The following is a 19,716-nucleotide window of genomic DNA, read 5'->3' on the forward strand; positions in this document are numbered from 1 at the left end:
TGAAGATGAGTGAATTGTACTGAGAGAAAATGTGCTGATTAGCAATCTATTGATGTAAAATACATTGGTCAGGCAATGCTTGTGGATCTAATCTATTCAGATTTTAACTCCATAGTTTGTTCAATAAATTGACTGAGCATAATACTTGAAGGTCCATCTCTCAGATCAGTTCTATTACAGTTTTATTTGCGATAACACTAAAAGAGATCAATGATAAATAGATTTTAAAAGCCATGGCTAGAATTGATCCTTGGTCTAAATCTAGATTATTGTCTGCAATAGAAACCAGTACAAACAGATCAAATCTAAAAGCATTGAATATGTTTATTATAGTGGTTTAGAGTAAACCCAGAAGACACACATTGGTCCTAAAACTCAGAAAAAGTATCTAAAGATTATGATTACATCCAATTGATGTCCAGCGACCGCTTTAGAGGCTTTCCTGTTTAAGTAACAACATTTGCAAATATACTTAACAAAACATTAAAGCTGGATGTCAGAAATTCTGTCTTTAAGTATTGTGTAAGAGTTATGTGTGATGTTTTTTATTTGATCTGAAGCAACACTAACACTAAATAGCTATGTGCACCGGTTATCATTCAACTAACATTATTACCAAACTTAATTTGGAGGGAATTGAGAAAAATTGCATGTACCAAGGGTTTTATTGTTCAAAAATCCACTGGTTCGGTAATTCACAGAGTTTGCAAATGCTGAACCCCTTTTTGAAATGTACTAAGCCCATTTAACAATCCATAATTTGGAAGGGGAATATTAATAGTGTCCTTTCTGAATGTGTTATACATCCTTAAGGTATGTATTAAGCTTTGAAACCGTATGTGGGCTGAAAAAGAGTAACAGGAGGTAGTAACCCAAGGGGACATTTGTGAATCTGAAAGTAAAATGGGGTGCATTAAACAATGCCTTTATTTAAAAGCAATCACAGACACAGTAGTGTGCTGACTCCACAAACAACCACTTTTACCAAATGGATTATTAATACATGAACCTCAGTATTTCCTATATTGCTGAAATTTAGTCTCTAATATTTTTGTCATGTGGTGTAAATATTTGTTTGTGTTATTTTATTTCCCATTTCAATATTGTCATGAAATGTACCTTTTATTTTGTCAAACATATTGAAATATCTTTATCACAATTTTTGGGGCATTCTAAAAAAAAAATTCACTCTCTAACTTAAAGCTTCCTAAGAAAAAACAGTCCTAGTTTCTCCTGGATCACTTAGCTTTCTCACTGAACCAAGCACAATATTGATTTGAGAGCGGTGGTTATTGTAGTCATACGCACTGGGGTTCATTTTAAAAAGACAAATATAGGCCTTCCTTTATCTTTAGAAATAATACTTGCAAACATTTATGTTAAATTAATTTCAGATAATTTACTGATAAAGATATCAGATAAAGATCCCCTAATTTCTTATACCTTGTGGTATCAAAAACCTGCTAGAATTAACAGACTTCTCTTCTAGATAAATCCAGGTATGAGAAGGTATTAACTGCGATTATCAACTTTCCGTTATTTTAACACATTTTCTCAGTGCAGAGTATTTTTCCTACATTGATCACAACATTTCAAGCAATGGTCTGTGCTTAAATGTACAATGAAGGGGTAACATTGTATTTCTACCACAATCAAGAAACCCTTGGGTCTATGAGGATTACTGTTGCAAATTAAGACCTAGCTAAGATGAAATATCCCTTTAAAAGGAAGATTTCCTTCACCCACCATAGTTGGCATGCTTCCTCATTCGGAAGCTCCTCGCTCAGTTATACCTAGTAACGGTACGGGGTACAACCCCCTCACAGAGAGGGAGGAGTTCAGGCATGTTTTGTTATAGAGAAAGGTATACTGAATACCACAATAATGAGCTCAGGGTAGTGGGGGCAGCAGAATGAAAGTTAAAACTTGGTGAAGGGTATGTGGTTTCCATTATTTGTACTCCCTTGGGCCATGATTAAAAATAGGACACTGTGGTAGAAAAATATATGCACTGTTAGTGTTAATAGGTCAACATGTTTCAGCCAATTAAACCTTCAAAGAAGTGTTTGCGGCTTTCTTCAGGACCTAATCAAAAGTGCTGCTGCTCATTGTACTCAGTCAATAACAAGCATTGGCATAGCCAATAGGTCTTGCCTTTGGGACCTTATAAGTGTTTAACAATGCAGATCCAGTAACAATGTGAAATAATTTCTATAAAAAAAAGAAGACTATAAACTAACTAAGCTAGACCTGACTTTATAACTGGTTAATCAAAAGTTTCTGGAGGTTTAGTATATAACAACTCCTTTGTAGGTCTCGCCTGCCAATGTGCTTGCGCATTGCTGGTGAGAGATATAGGGGCTAAACCAGGGCTAAACCATCGGCGGATTTCGTACAGTGCCTGTGGAGCAGTCAAGCGGAAAGCGCGTCCACATCGAAGGCATCTGAAGCTTCCCCCAGCGTGCGCTTGGCCTCAGGCATTTCTCCTCCCCTAATTATTCACTGCCCACGGCCGGCCGGCGGTATTTTCACTTTCACGGCCGCCAGACCGTGTCTTGCATTTCTCCTCCCCCCTCAGCAATGCCAAGAGCTTGTTTTAAATGTTTTTATTATTGCAAACATAAGGCTGACACTTTAGCAGGCACTGCGTTTTCTTTTCTTCTTTTTTATTCAGTGGAATATGCTTTCAAAATATAAAATAAATAAATATCGCACCAGCTTTCCAAATACCGATTTATTATTTTTACCAATGCTCGATTCTTTTTTAGTCAGAGGAGGATGGTTTAATGTCAAGCAGTTACGCTATCTGTGGGAGTCTCATGGAGTCAGTCCTCACTCTATTCGCATTATTTTGAGTGACACTTATTTGACGAGACCTTTTAATTGGACAGGATTAGTCTGAGAATAGCTCCATAGCCTAGCCTTTGTGCCCGTAAGAAACAACACATTTCTCAATAGACAGACAGTTAAAAAGCTCTCTGATGCATTTTGAAGTAGGAACCGGAGGAAAAACAAACGACCAGCAGATGGTGGTGCTGAATCACATTTGTAAACCCCAGACAACCTTTCTTTACCGCTAACTCGCCGGGCGTTCCTTACTGGCCATCCAGGCCTTTTTGGCAGAAAAATGGACCAGAATCCTGGTGAACTGTGCACATTTTTTTTCCCAGTCAGCTTCTCTTTGATACTTTGTGCAAAAACGTTTTGACAAGAACTGGGAGTGACGGTAAGATTTTGCTGCCCTGAGTAAAGTGACAATTTGTCGTAACATTCACTCCTCACTTCAGTTCCGGAGCAGACGCCTAGTAACGTATATAGACAGCATAGGCGAGGCACAAGCTTTGATTCTGCCTGTTTATTGGAAGCATAAAGTGTGAACAGGTCCGCCCCTCTGTTTGTGTTACATTTCACGTTTAACAGGCCAGTCTGGGAGTGAGTTTAATTAGCACATGAGGGAAAGTGGACTTTAAAGCCATGAAAATGAATCTGTGTCACCTGCAGGTCATGTGTTTAAATACTGAATAGGTCAATTTAGATTTTCATTCTTACGAGGTTGATATACTGAATACTTTTAAGTTGGTTAGCATCACCACCTTAAAAAAGTAAAACTTTGATATCAAGTGCTATATTAAAGAACCAGTTATTATTTTAAATAAAGCCACCTGTCATATAGGGGTGTTCATGGGCTTGCTCACAATGAATATTCAAAAATTACGCACTTTGCAGGCAGGGAAATCCGCCACTTTGGAGTTGAGTGCTATGTTTAAAGTTGGGCTAATCGTCATGTTTCCACTGATGGAGCCTCTGCTTCCTTTACCGGTGGAAATCTTTGATTTTGACCAAGAAGCTTTCAGGGACCTTATGATGAAGGTCAAATCTGGCTCCCCTGAAGATTGCTGCCCCCCAAGGATTCTAAAGGAAGCCTCTACGGCTTGCCCAGAATCTCCCATGGCCTTATTAAACCTCTCACTATCTCAAGGCTATGTTCCCAACACTTTAGAAGAGGCGTCAGTCATCCCTCTCCTGAAAAAAACAGGAGCAGACCCCGGGCCTCTCACAAATTACCGTCCCATCTCTTTGATCCCTTACATGGCCAAACTACTTGAAGCCCATGTAGCCAAAAACTTGTCGGCCTTTTTGGAGCAGTCAGACTACCTGGACACTCACCAAGCAGGGTTCCGCCCTGCACACTCTACAGAAGCAGTTATATTATCAGTCTTGGACTACTTACGAGAAAAAGCAGATGGAGGATCCCCCCAAGCACTTGTGCTTCTGGATCTCTCCGCCGCGTTTGACACGGTCGACCACAACACCTTGGTCGACCGGGTCATGGGCTGGAATCCAAGGACTAGCCCTCAAATGGATAAGCTCCTTCCTATACAACCGCTACAAAGCGGTCCGTCTGGGAAACTTCACAACCTCCAAGATTAAAAATACATGCAGCGTCCCCAGGGCTCCTCCCTTTCCCCCTACTTATTCAATCTATACCTTCTCCCACTCATCCATGCACTTAAGGAAAGAAAAATTCAAACCTTTAACTACGCGGATGATTTTCAGTTAATCTTCCCAATCAATAACTCCCCCACTACTGTCCACGAATTCCAGACAACAATGCTGTTCATACGTGACTGGAAGAACAGCAATCACCTTAAGCTTGAATCCGGACAAAACGGAAGTCATCCTCACAGGTGGCTGAACGAACCCTTGGAGCCCCCTTTTTTGGCCTAAAGATCTGGGACAATCCCCCACCCCCTCTACCTCTGCTAAAACGCTGGGGGTAATAATCAACAGCGATCTTACCATGAACAACCAAATTGGAGCTGTGGTCTCTACTTGCTGTTTCCAGCTAAGAAAAATAAGAAAAAATAGTAGATTCCTTAGCCAGGAAGCAAAGATTCAGGCAGTCCTTGCGATGGTAATATCCCACATCGACTACGCCAACTCCCTTTATTTCGGCATCCCGACCTACCTCATCAACCGCCTTCAAATGGTTCAAAATCAGGCGGCCAGGCTGGTCCTTCAAGCAAATAGGAGCCAACACACCACCCCACTGCTAAAGAAGCTACACTGGCTCCCTATAACCCAGAGATGCGCCTTCAAAGTGGGATGAATCATTTTCAAATCCTTGAATAATAAAAATCCTAAATTCAAAAAAACTAGCAGAAGTACAAGACCTAGCAAAATCAACCAAATCCAATACTGACTCTATGCAGCTGGAACTTACTGCAATTAGAGCTGACATGAGCTCTGTACACAAAAGCATAGATGACGCGGAACAAAGAATTAGCGACCTTGAGGACAGAACCAACACTGCATCCAACTCCATAAGGCAAATCCAGGGGTCAACAGACCATCTCAGACGCCAGATCTCGGAGTTGGAGGACAGAAATAGGAGGGGAAACGTACGCATTTTTGGAATCCCGGAAAATGCAGAGAAAGACGCGGATTCCTGTGTAGCCTTTCTAGAAGCTTGGATTCCGACAATAACAGGTATTTCCTTCCACCACGAATTTGAACTCGACAGAGCCCACAGGGTACCAAGCTACATCCCTCATGGATACAGAGGCCCGCGTCCACCGATATGCAAGCCACTGAGGTACCAACATACCGAGGCCATACTTCAATTCGCAAGATACAACAACAAGGTCACATGGGAGGGCCACAAAATAACTTTCACCCAGGACTACTCGAAAGACACACTCGAAGTCCGGAAGGGCTTCTTGGCCCTGAGAGAAAAACTTAGATGAAAAGGTATTCTGTACTCCTTTGCTGGTCCGGCGAAATTCAGAATCACCATACAAGGCAAACAGAAATTCTTCACGGACCCTAATGCATTGGCGCAATTCATCGGACACTCTCCACCGCAGAACATGGACTCGTCCAGCAGCACATCAAACAAGCGGAAGACAAACTCGCAAGAAAATATAAACTCGGATTCAGGTCAAGGGTGACTCTATCATAATACCCGATACCCTCAATCCTGATGTATCTAACTACCTTATTGATCGGGTTCTATTCCCGTAGGTAGTGAGTCTACCTAGTAATCATCTATTAGCAGTTGCTCATCCTGCTGTCTCTTCCGACTCATTTATTGTTCGTGTTTTGAATTGAATTGTTTGACTCCGTCAGGTAAGACCATTTAGTGTACATGTCCAACGTCACCTGACGCATCCATTAATTTTCCTATCACGTGCTCTAGCACATGACTCGCTTTGTGTACTTTCAACCGAATAAGGGGCAAATGCTCTGTTTCATAGTCGATACCACTGTTACCTTACCAGGTTATTAGGGATTATGTCTTTATCTCTAGGAAGTTTCCTCATATTATCTTGTTTACAAATTGCGCTTGCTTAGACATGCAAAGAATATATAGTATACACGACTGAACAGACATGGTTAGCAAGCTTCTAGTTAATAGGTTTATACCCTACAGTGTATAGTTAAGTTTCATGATCTTCCTCATGATCACTGATTCACACCTTACTACATACAGCTGGTCCTTAACGACGCTTAGCAAAGTACATTAAAGAGTTGGTTATTGTTTCCTGTTACATTTACCACTCTGAACAGTTTCCTGCGTCGCAGGTGGACGGTAATGCCGTCGCAGTTCCTAAGTTCTTTTGAGTGGGGAGGTGGGAGGGGCGAGGGTAGAAGAGGGGGTAAAAGAGGGAGGAGGGGGGGAGGAAAGGGGGGGAAAGGGGAAGAAAAAACTCTGGATTGTTTCAGTATGCTTTCTGTGTTTATGTTTAATGCTTACTCTCTCCTATATGTCTACAAAAGTACTACTTACCAATATCCTAAATGGGCCCTCACAGAGCACTCACGGTTGTCTAACTAACCATACTATCAGCCTATTCTCCGAAATAGACCACAGTAACATACTCAACACGCACTCAAAATCCGCTAGCTTAACCGATTCCACTGTAACAGCAGCACATGCGCGACAGAGCCTACTCAGCGAAACAGTTCACTCATTCATACTCAACACTCACTTAATACTCTATCTGAATCTTTACCAATATGCCACCTGATCAGGAGCGACAACCTAGTACCCAATGACTCGTAATACCTCCATTTCGGAGGGCCTTAATATTGTCTCCTTCAACGTTAAAGGCCTCAACCACCCGGTCAAGAGGAGAAAAGTTCTTGAGTACCTGTCCAATTCCAAGGGCGACATCCTCCTCCTGCAGGAGACTAAACTATCAAAGGATAACGCTGAATTTATAAACCAACATTGGATCTCTCATAATCTTTTCTCTCCAGCAGTTAGCAAAAAGAGGGGGGTGCTCACACTAATAGCTAAGAAATCCAACATTTCCGTAGTTTCACACACTCACGATAACGATAGCCGCTTCATCATGGCACACCTTCAGAGAAACAAAGATCATTTCCACGTCATGAACATATATGGCCCCAATGGTGACGACCCAGATTTCTGGGATTCATTAGCCCCGACCCTAGAATGCGTACCCCAGGGAGAATTACTAATTGTGGGAGGTGACTTCAACCTGCCACTAGACCCAATCACCGACCGTCACTCGAATTGCTCCTACCACCCTACACGTTCGCATATTAGTTTACACCGTCTATGCTCCAGATTCAATCTACACGACTCGTGGAGACTCCAACATCCTGACGGCCGAGACTACACCTTCTACTCGCCTCCTCACAACTCCTACTCGAGGATAGATTATATCCTCATTAATAGCCCCTTCACACACCTCATCGAGGAAACTAGTATTGCCCCCAAATTGATTTCTGACCACTCAAGCATTCAGACCAAACTAGTGGGCTCCAGATCCATTCTCCCCCCTAAGAGATGGAGATTCAATGACAAAATCTTTTCTGAACCGGAAAACAAGCAAAAGATCGAGGCTGCCATTCTAGACTACCTCAACCTAAACGATACCCCATAATCGGAAATCGCGAATGTATGGGAGGCACTCAAGGCCACTTTGAGAGGGGTAATCATTGGCATTCGAGGGCAAGCTAACAAAAAATTTAACAAGGAATTGACCACTCTGGAAGATAACATTAAAAACCTAGAAACCGCTCATATGGGAGATCTTCAAAACTCTCTGATTTTAAACGACCTTACTAGACTGAAATATGAATATAACTCGATACTCAGTAGAAGGGCGGGGGTTTGGGTCAATAAGTTCAATGCTCTAAGGACTTGTGAGGGCAACAGAGCTGGAAAGATTTTGGCATCATATCTAAAACATAAAAAAAAGCAATTCAACATCACCTCAGTTAAAGATAGTAACAATGTCATCCAAACGAAGCAGGACCTAATTCTCCATACCTTTAAATCATTTTACCAAGACCTGTACAAGAATAATCTAGACTTTAACTCGGAAGAGTGTAACAGGTACCTAAACTCGCTTGGCCTCCCTAAACTCAACGATGCAGACAATGCCGCACTAAACTCTCCACTCACTCTACAGGAAGTATCAGCGTCCATTAAAACCCTTAAATGTAAGAAAGCACCGGGCCCTGACGGATTCTCGGCCAGCTTTTACAAAGAACTCACGAACTCCCTGAGCCCGACTCTTCTAAAACTATTCCAATCCTTTAGCGTAACAAAAGGAATAACCAAATCGATGAGTGAAGCTACCTTTATCGTCATCCCCAAAGAAGGTAAAGACCCGCTGCTAAACAAAAATTACAGGCCAATCTCCCTAATTAATTTAGATTGCAAAATATACGCAAAGATTCTCGCCACACGGTTAAACTCACAACTCCCAAAGCTAATTAGTACATCACAAGTAAGATTCATGAAACAGCGTATGTCTAACGATAATACAAGGATCCTCTGTCACGTCATTGAAAAAGCCAGACTACTCGCAGCCCCCTCTGTAGCTATTACTCTCGACGCAGAGAAGGCGTTCAACAGAGTCTCCTGGCTTTTCCTCTAGAGCTGTATGTCCGTTTTTAACCTTGGGGAAACCTTTATTGACTTGGTGATGGCCCTATACCTTTCACCATCCGCACGCATTGCTATAAATGGTTCATTGTCGGACCCCTTTTCTCTGGAACAAGGGACATGGCAGGGTGCCCCCTCTCCCTCTTGGCAATGGAGCCCCTAATTGCTAATATTTAAAAAAATGACGACATCAGAGGTGTGAACTTTGGGGATAAGTGCGTCAAGCTGGCCGCCTATGCGGACGATATCTTGATTGTAACAGAATCACCAGACACCTCCATATCTGCACTAATGACTACCATTGACACTTACTCCACCCATTCAGGGTACAAACTCAATCGTGATAAGTCAGAGGTCAAGCCACTCAATATTTTAACGCCCAAAGAAGTGCTGGAAAACTCAGGTCTCTGCTGGCAACCAAAGTTTGTGAAATACCTAGGTATTGAATTCGGTGACTCCCTTATGGAAACCCTCCAACGGAATGAAAAGACAACTTTAAGCAAAATCAAGACCCAACTAGAGAGTTGGTCCCCTCGCTTCATTACTTGGTGGGGCCGAGTTGAGACCATCAAGATGATGATATCACCTCTAGTTAACTACCTCATATCTATGCTCCCTCTAACCCTTACACCAGACTTCTACCACAAATTAGGCATGGCTATCTCAAATTTCCTTTGGAAAGGGAAAAGGGCAAGAATCAGCATAAAAAAGCTCCGCTTAGATAAAACCGCAGGTGGGGTCAATCTACCAGATTGTAAAAGGTATGAAACCGCCTTTTTAGCCAAGCAGGGAGCCCACTGGCTCGCACCCTCACCTGACTATACTCCAGTGTGGCCAGAAATTGAGAAAGAAATTCTAGATGGTATTGCCCCTAGCGCGGCTCTTATGTCAAATCTAAACAAACTAACCCAATCTAAATCAATATTCCATAATACAAAATCTTTGACAGTTTGACAGAATCCTAGAAAACAGCATACGGGGCTCACAATGGGAATCCTTATGGAACAACCGTAACATATTGTACAAGGGTAAACCTCTACACAATGCGACATGGATCAAAAAAGGCATACTGTTCCCATATCAACTGTTTGCGGGGTCATATCCTATTCCATTCAGTGACTTGCAAAACAAATACGATCTTGAACCAATAGAATTTTACAACTTTCTAAGCATAAAAACAGCACTGTCCAAAACCAAACTCTCCCTGACACCACCCTCCCTCCCACCATACCTGGCCAGATTAAACAGACTGGGCCATTAGGTTTCCTTCCTCTATAGACTAAGTCTTCCCCAACAATCTAGCCTCACTGTCCCAATCACACAATTCTGGAATAATCTTTCGTCCAGGCCAATCACAGAAACAGAATGGACCAGTACATGGGTATCTTGCACGAGACACAAAATCAGCCCTACACTATCTCAGACAAAATACTGGCTCCTTCATAAGGCCTTCTGGACTCCGGCGCGATTATTTGCACACAACATCAGCCCAGACGCCTTTTGCTGGAATTGCAAACGTGCGGAATTTGATTTATCACACATTATCCTAGAATGCGACTGTGTAGCACATTTTTGGGAGAAGATATTCGAGTTTCTCTCAAAACTATTCCACATTACACCAGCTAAAGAGCTCCCTTACTTAGTTTTCAGATTCACCCAGGACCCTTCCCTTGACGCAGACGATAAGGCGTTACTTGATCTCCTACTCACAGCGGCGGTTAAGACAGTCCTTGGTAACTGGAAAGATACCAGCAAAGCCAACTTCGCAGGGTGGCTGAATTGGATAATCAGCTTACGTGGTGCAGATAATGTAGCACTCCAACAGACACCGTGGCGCCCTCCGACGAGAAAACTGTGGTCAACTCTTCACAACTATTTCACGACACATAAGCCACCTTAAACTGGTCCCACACCGTCCACGATCCATTAACATGTGTTTGCAGACTCCCATCATTGTATTATTTATCATGGTGTTTTTTGGATGACTAAAATGTTGTTTGAGTAATATGACTGTGACTAAAATGTGGTTGAGTATAAGATATATGCTCTACTACTTTCGACAAGATATCAGCTATGTACTTTTGTATTGACATTTTCTTTTTGATGTAAAGTAGCGTACTGTAATTTTCGCCCGTGAAATTCTGACTCTAATTATGCTACTGGATCTACTCATTGTATGTTGATGCTGAAACAACCAATAAAAACTTCTTTGAAATGAATTTGATCAACAGATACATTCCCACTCGCAACCTGCGATCTGCCCATCTGCACCTTCTGGTCATACCCCCTTCAGGCTAAAACGCGCTGGAGGGTCAAGATTCGCCACCCTAGGCCCAAAATTGTGGAACTCCTTACCTCTGGAAGCTAGAGCATGCACAGACCTCATGAGATTCAGGAAACTACTAAAAGACCAAGTTACTTACCTTCGGTAACACGTTTTCTGGTAGATACAGTATCTGCCTATGGATTCCTCCCCATGTGAATATCTCCTTGCATCAGCAACATCCGGAAATTCTTTTTGTAGCTTTGCGCCGACGTGGACGACGTCACAGAGGCACGGCATCGCGCGCGACTCCGCTGACGTCACCGACACCATAATAGGCCCACGCCGGAGTGATGACATCAGTTCCGCCCTTTTTCGTGCTTTCGAGGCACACGGACGGAGCGATGACATTAGATATATGCACAGAATACACAGTACACAAATGTCAAGATAACACACACAGTGTGAAGCCAATGCAGGAAAGCAATTGAAATAAAACATTTCCTTTGACATTAAAAAATATTTACATTACAGTAACTCAGGTATAGAAGAGTGGACAACAGGGAGGCGGGAGGGTCAGTGAGGAATCCACAGGCAGATGCTGTATCTACCAGAAAAAGCGTTACCGAAGGTAAGTAACTTGTTCTTCTGATAGATACATCTGCCAGTGGATTCCTCACCTTGTGAATAGAGTCCCACACCAGTCCCCAATCCCGGAGGAGGGTGTCCACTCTCTTATACCAGAAAATTCTGGAGGACAGAGCGCACAAAGGGGCCGTCCCTCCTCACCTCAGCATCCAAGCAGTAATGCTTCGTAAAAGTGTGGAGGGAGGTCCAAGTTGCCGCCCTACTAATGTCCTCAACAGGTACACCTCTAGACAAAGCAGATGTTGATGACTTTGCTCTAGTAGAGTGAGCTCTTATGCCTTCTGGAGGTTCCTTACCAGCAAGAGCGTAGCATATCTTAATGCACAGGATAATCCATCTTGATAGCGTGCCCTTCCTTTCTTGCAGCCAGCAAAACCAACAAAGAGCTGGTCATCCACACGATAGTCTTTAGTCCTATCGAGATAAAAGCTCACCGCCCTCTTAGGGTCCAGACGGTGTAGTCTCTCCTCCTCCTTGGAAGGTTGAGGGGGAGGATAGAAGGTAGGAAGGGTAATGGACTGTCCTAGATGGAAGGGAGTTACCACCTTAGGCAGAAAAGCAGCCCTGGTCCTGAGTACCATTCGTTCAGCGTGAATAGTCAAGAATGGGGGCTTAGAACTAAGAGCTTGAAGCTCACTTACCCACCTTGCCGAGGTGATTGCTACAAGAAAAACAGTCTTAAAAGCCAGAAGCCTCATGGGACACCTGTGTAATGGTTCAAAAGGTGAACCCATCAAATAGGTCAAAACAAGATTCAAGTCCCATTGAGGCACAATAAATGGAGTAGGAGGGAATTTGTTAGTCAGACCTTTTATAAAACGTAACACAATAGGTGATTTAAATAAAGACGGCTGGTCCGGCAAACAAAGGAATGTCGACAAGGCAGATAAATACATTTTTTACAGTTGAAACAGCAAAGCCCTGCTGGGCCAAATAAAGAGCAAACTGAAGTATGTTGGACAAAACGAGCCCTCAAGGGGTCAATAGATCTCTCTCCACACCAGGAAACAAATTTGGACCACCTATAAGAGTAGATAGACTTGGTGGAGTCACGCCTGGCTGATAAGATGACATTCACCACAGTAGGTGGGAGAGAAAAGGAATTCAGGTTGCCCCGTTCAATCTCCAGGCATGAAGGTGTAAGGTCTGGAGGTGGGGGTGTAGAACCTGCCCCTCCATCTGAGAGAGGAGATCTGCCCTGAGAGGGAGACGGAGCGGCGAGCAGGAGGAGAGGCAGTGAAGATTTGTGTACCACACCCTTCTTGGCCAATCCGGGGCGACCAATATGACTTGGGCCCGGTCTTGGCGAATCTTCCTCAGATCCCGAGGAATCAAGGGTATGGGAGGAAACGCGTAAAGTAGTTTTGAGTCCCAACTCAACTGATACGCATCCTCCAAGGCTCCTTGTATCAGAAACTGGAGACTGCAGAATGACGGGCAGCGAGCATTCTCGAGAGTAGCGAACACCTGAGGAGTCCCCCACATCCGAAAAATGTAACGAACCACCTCTGGGTGAAGCCTCCACTCGTGGTCGGCCGAGAACTGTCGACTGAGACTGTCTGCACGCACATTCAGAACTCCGGCCTAGTGATTTGCCATCAGACAAATCTGATGGTTCTTAACCCAGGACCAGAGACGCTGCGACCCCACAACTCCCTGTTTGTTGATATACCACATCGCGGTGGTGTTGTCCATCAGGACTTGAACCGACCGCGAAGGGAAGGGAGGAAGGCCTTGAGCGCTAGACGTATTGCCCGCAACTCTAGAAGGTTCTAGTGAAGCAACCTTTCCTCCGGAGACCAAAGACCTTTGACCTCCAGATCCCCCCGATGAGCACCCCACCCTAGAGTGGATGCATCCGTTATCACTGTGGCCACCGATGGAGACAGTTGAAAAGGCTTTCCCTGTGACAGATTGCCTTCCACGCCCCACCAAGACAGATCCGCTGCAGCTTCTCTGGAGATCCTCACAGACTCCCTGAGATCCCCTTGATGTTGATACCACTGCCTGCGGAAGCACCACTGGAGCGCCCTCATGTGCCAGCGTGCATGGTTGACCAACAGAATGCAAGAAGCCATCAGACCGAGCAGACGAAGAACCTTCAGGACTGGAACAACCGCTCCATTGTAAAATAAAGGAATCATTTCCTGAATCCTTTGAGGTGGAGGGAATGCACGCCAAACAGTTGTGTCCGGTACCACACCTATGAACAGGTTGCGCTGGGAGGGCACCAGGTGAGATTTGGGTACATTTATCGAAAAACCCAATCTGTGCAACAATTGAGTTGTCTCGTGCAGATGATGGAGCACTATCTCTGGCGACTCTGCTTTGATCAGCCAGTTGTCCAGATAAGGGAATACCGGAATCCCCGACCTTCTGAGATGTGCTGCCACCACAGCCATCACCTTGGTGAAGACTCGAGGCGCAGTAGTAAGACCAAACGGATGGACCATAAACTGGTAATGCTGAGATCCCACCGTAAAACGGAGATACTTCCTGTGAGACTGCAGGATAGGGAGGTGAAAATATGCATCCTGCAAATCTATCGACACCATCCAGTCTCCTTCCATCAGCGCCTGTAGAACCTGCGCAAGGGTGAGCATCTTGAACTTTTCCTGCTACAGGTAAATGTTCAAGATCCTGAGATCCAGGATTGGACGAAGTCTGCCATCCTTCTTGGGAATCAGGAAATACCGGGAGTAGCATCCCTGACCCCTTTCCTGTCCCAAACCACCTCTATCGCACCCTTTCTTAACAGTGCCAGGACTTCTTCCTGCAGGAGCAACAGGTGTTCCTCCGTGCAAAAACCTTGGCAAGGAGGGTAATTCGGTGGAAACTCCTGAAAAGGAAGAGCATACCCATTTTCTTCAAGATTGAGAACCCAAAGATCTGATGTAACCGATTCCCAATCTTGTAGAAAATTGGTAAGCCAACCCCCCACAGGACCCGCATGATCCGGAATGGCGGATCTAGGGCTGCTTTGCTGTGGTTGGAGGGGGGTTAGAAGAGTAGGAGGAGGAGGAGGCATGACGCCCTCGAGGACGAGCTCTTTGTCTGCCCCTGTATGACTAATACAGCGCATTTTGCTGTTGCTGCTGCTGTTGAACTTGACGGTAGGGACGAAAGGAAGCACGTCCAAAACCTCTATACCTTTTAGTCATTGAACCTCTGGTCTGCACCCCTAAATATCTGGCAGTAGCCCTACAGTCCTTAAATCTTTCCAAAGCTGCATCAGCCTTTTTTTTTTTTTTTGGTAAACCTTTATTGTCACTTAAGGCACATACAACATCAGGCCAGAAGAAGCAGAAACCATTATTACAGAGACGGTCAATGCGAATCAATAAGTCCAAACATATACATTCCACCTCCTCAATTCCACATCAACGCCCAGGATACTGTCGCACCATGGTGGTACCAGGATAAGAGAGGTTTTTTTTTTTTTAAATTAGTAGAAAGATAGAACAGGATCCGATGTCATACAATCTGTTAATACCAGAACTAGGGGACATCACAAAACAGGATATACACATTCGGGACCACTGCAGGCAGGGCGTTAGCACTGACGCACACTAAACAGGATAGACAGTAAATATTACATTACGCCCCCCAATGCAGCACACGCCCTCCGTATCTGAAAGCACTATTATAACATCCCCCATTCTGGTTTGAAACATAAGAACATCCGGCAAGCCACCCACCACTCGGAATCCCAAAAAGAAGAAAAAGAAAAAAAGGAAAGAAAAAGCCAAGCAGAACAAGAGAGAAAAAGAGGCCCTAGAAACTGAAAAAGGGAAAGAGAACAGAGAATACCCCTCCCCCCAATCCCCCTCCCTGCACCCCTGCCTCCGGCTACGGCCTCCCCCTCAGCAGCGTGCCTGTCGCCCATTGTATGAAACCCGAGATTTAGAAGAGAGAGAAAAGGAACTACCACCCACCTAGACTAAAAGAAGAACCCAAGCGAGGGAAGGAAAAGAAAAAAATGAAAAACGGAGGTGAGCCCCCAGCAGTCCCCCGGCCTCTCCCTCTGCTGATAATGTATGCGGACAGGACGTAAAACACTTCTGCTAGAATCAGTACAATAGAACAGTGCACTAGGCACAGGATCAGCCCAGTATGTCAACAAAGAAAACAATGTGCCGCACATCCCTCATAAACCCGTAAACAGAAAGTATCAAGCCGGAGGAAACAGCATTCATTCTTGTCCAGTCCTGCACACACTGCGATGGCCCACCAAATTGTCACACTCCAAATCCTCAATCGTAAAAAATCGAAATACCAGAGCAAACCCAAACAGCAGCAAGTCTGCAGTGTCGCGATGTGACTGGACCTCATCCAAACCCATTTCCTGCCAGCGTGATGGACCCAACCTGGCGCAATAACATGACTGCCCCATTCCAATCGGCAAAACAGAGCAGGGGAAGATCGTCACATTGTCAAAGCACGGCAGGAGCAGAACCAGAGATACTAACAGCATAGCGTGGAAAGAAAGTCCATCGCTCGGTTCCAAACTAGAGCCCACGGATAGTTCTAGATCACCAATGTCACTAACTGGAGATGGCTCGAGAGTCCGTGTCCCGGATTTTTCGGTGTCAGTGGCCGACGCCACATTGTTGCGTCCGGGCAATAAGCGAGGCATCTCACTGTGCGCCCACGAACCACCCGGTCTCAGTTCCGCCACAAAGACTACATCATCCAATTTGTCCCCCAGTGATCGGGCATCATGCTCCAGAGTATCGCGAAGGTCAGCTAGGGCAGCAAGGAGATCGCCGAGGTGTAGTCCTGCTCCGTGCCCCCCTTTTGTCAAGCTCCCTTTCTCCATGTGATGGAAATCAGGTCGGGACTCGGTCTCACGGATGCAGCACTCTGTTCCCCTCACTACGTTCCGAGGGAGCACCATCACAGATCGGGGCCGGGGCACGTGCAGAGCCGCTGATAGAGTCCGCACTTATAAAACGCGGCTGGGCACACATTCGGGATTCTCCCGCTATTAGCGGGACGGGTCTCACCACGTTCCCCGGCGGCAAGTGAGCAAAGTCTCTGGAAAGGCACAATCCACTCAGGGGAACCATGAAAGGTCGATATCTAACTTATGCCCCCAATCAGCCGAGCGAGTGATCCAAAAATCAGCCGGTCCGATTCGATCCGGAGCCGACCGGCCCCTCCTTGCAGCTGGTGGCCGCTGTTGTTCAATTGGTGACCGGCCCTGCAGTCCAGACGAGTCCCCGGTCTTTAAGCTGCCGCAGGCCGCAAACGCCGCTGGCTGTTTCTCCCCGTGTGGAGCTGGTACGGACCTCGGGGACGCGCCATCGAGCACCGGAGCCGTTCCTGCACCCGTGCGTGCCCTTTCGAGTCAGGATTTCAGGCAGAAGGTACCCTCGGGAGGAGATGGTATTCGGAGCCGAGGGACTGGGCGGCCATCGTGGATGCCGGCTTGGCTCCTCCCCTGCATCAGCCTTTTTACCAAATAGCCCAACACCATCAAATGGCAAATCCAACAACGCAGCCTGAACATCTGCAGAAAAGTCAGATGACTTCAGCCAGGCAGCCCTTCTAGAGGCAACAGAAGTACCCATAATACGAGCAACTGAATCAGCAGTGTCAAGCCCACTCTGAATCACTTGGCGTGCAGCCGCTTGCGTATCGGCCAATACCTCATTAAAATCCTTCCTGCTGTCCTCAGGAATTTTAGGAGCCAACTGGCGTACTGAGTCCATCAGGGCATGTATATACCTCCCCAAAAGACAAGTGGCATTGGTCCATTTCAATGCCATGCTTGCTGAAGAGAAAACCTTCTTAGCAGTCTGATTCTGTTTCTTGGATTCCTTATCCACGGGCACCTGAGGAAATGCACCCACAGTCTTTTTTGAACAGGCTGCCTGAATAACCAGACTTTCAGGCAAAGGATGCGAGGATAAAAATTCAGGATCCCCAGGTGCAACTCTATACCTCCTTGCAACACCTTTGGCACTGCAGGAGCTGTAAGAGGCTTGCCCCAAACCTCCAATATAGGCTGAGTTAACGCATCATTAAAAGGGAGCAACGGTTCGACAACAGAACTCGGAGAAGGAAGGACCTCAGTCAAGAGATTGGATTTATATTCCACTGTAGGCAAGGTTAAATTTAGAAGTTCCGCAGCCTTGTTAATAACCAAATAGCCCAACACCATCAAAGGGCAAATCCAACAACATTGTCTTTTGAATAGGCGTCAGACACAGATGGCAGTTCCCATTCAGGAGAAAGCTCTAGCCCACTTGCTTCTATTAAATCATCAAAACAGTCCTCCTGAAGCTCACCTTCTTCCATATCAGCCTCAGCTTCCCTATATATTTGCTCCTCAACAAGGCGCTGAGCATCCCTTCTGGATCTCTCCTTCACACGCCGCGCCGTCGGATCCGTGAACGACTCCGACGGAGCCGGTATGGGTGTTGAGATCGAATCTGGAGGAACAATGTGCTGCTCTCGAGATCGAATCGGAGCCGGCGACGACGGCTTCAGCGTCGACGACCTCGGCGGTGCCGAAAAAGGCCAAGGCGGATTCGACGCCGGCATAAATGGCATGAAAGGAGCTGGAGCAATGGAATGGGGAACTCCTAAATTATATGCCATAGGAACCATGGGACCCGAAGGCCCACCAGAGGGGTACCAAGCTCTCGAATAGACTCCATACATAGCGTTTAAAAACGCAGTAGGGTCTTGTCCAGGAGCTGGGAAGGGTGGGTAAGAACCCGCTGGCTGAACCTTGGGAGGTACTGGATTCGCCTCTTCTTCCACAGGTGGCTGGGTCGGAGTCATCGAGCCCTCTGCCAATGGAACCTCCTCATCCTCTCGAGCCGGAGACGGCGCCTGAGATGGATTTGAAACCGGAGCCTCACCTTCTGGATCCAAGACCTCGGGCGACAGAGACACTACATCCTCACCATGTCTCCTCTTAGGCGACTTCGGCCTCGAGTCCGACTCCTTAGCGGAATGATGGCGAGATCCATGCCTCCGCTTCTTATGCTTCTTTCATGACTTCGAAGCATGATCGGAAGAAGACCTCGCCGGCGACGCCGTACGGGATCTCGACCTGGACTTCGACAGCGCCCTTGACTTCAACCTCGACTTTCTCGAATGCGATCTCGATGTCTTCTTTTCCTTTCTACCTTTCAACTTCGCCACCAGAAGTTTAGCTTCTCTCTCTCGGAGTGCCTTCGGGTTCATCTTCTTGCACGAAGAACAGCTTTCGACATCGTGGTCCGAACTCAGACACCAGATACAGTCATTTTGCGGGTCCGTGATCAACATCTTTTTGCGCACTCCCCACATGGCTTGAACCTGGTCTTCTTAGTCGACATCTTTCAGCCAGACAAAGAAGCAAGAAAACAGAGAAAACAGTAACAAAGTTACTACACCTACAGAGATTCCCAGAAACCGTTAGCGTTGACGACGCGGAAAAAAGGGAACTGATGTCATCACGCCGGCGTGGGCCTATTATGGTGTCTGTGACGTCAGCGGAATCTCGCGCGATGCCGTGCCTCGGTGACGTCGTCGGCGCGAAGCTACAAAAAGAATTTCCGGATGTTGCTGATGCAAGGGGATATTCACAAGTTGAGGAATCCACTGGCAGATGTATCTATCAGAAATGTGGTTATTCAAGCAGGCATACTGTTAACACCCCAGTTTATCACCTCTAGATCAGTGCCAAGAAACCAACCTGGTGTACGTCCGCTCTACAAATAAAGATTAACATAACATAACATAACAAGAGTGGCGGGAAAAACTACGTCAGGAAGGGGGGGGTGCCAGCCTTGCCAACTCCACCCGTCAGGTGGGGGAGGCGAGGTGAAGCACAACCCCGGGCTCCGGCCATCTTGTAGATGGGGGGCCCTGCCCAATCCCA

The sequence above is a fragment of the Lissotriton vulgaris genome, chromosome 1_1, assembly GCF_964263255.1.
Source record: "Lissotriton vulgaris chromosome 1_1, aLisVul1.2, whole genome shotgun sequence".
Lineage (NCBI taxonomy): Eukaryota > Metazoa > Chordata > Amphibia > Caudata > Salamandridae > Lissotriton > Lissotriton vulgaris.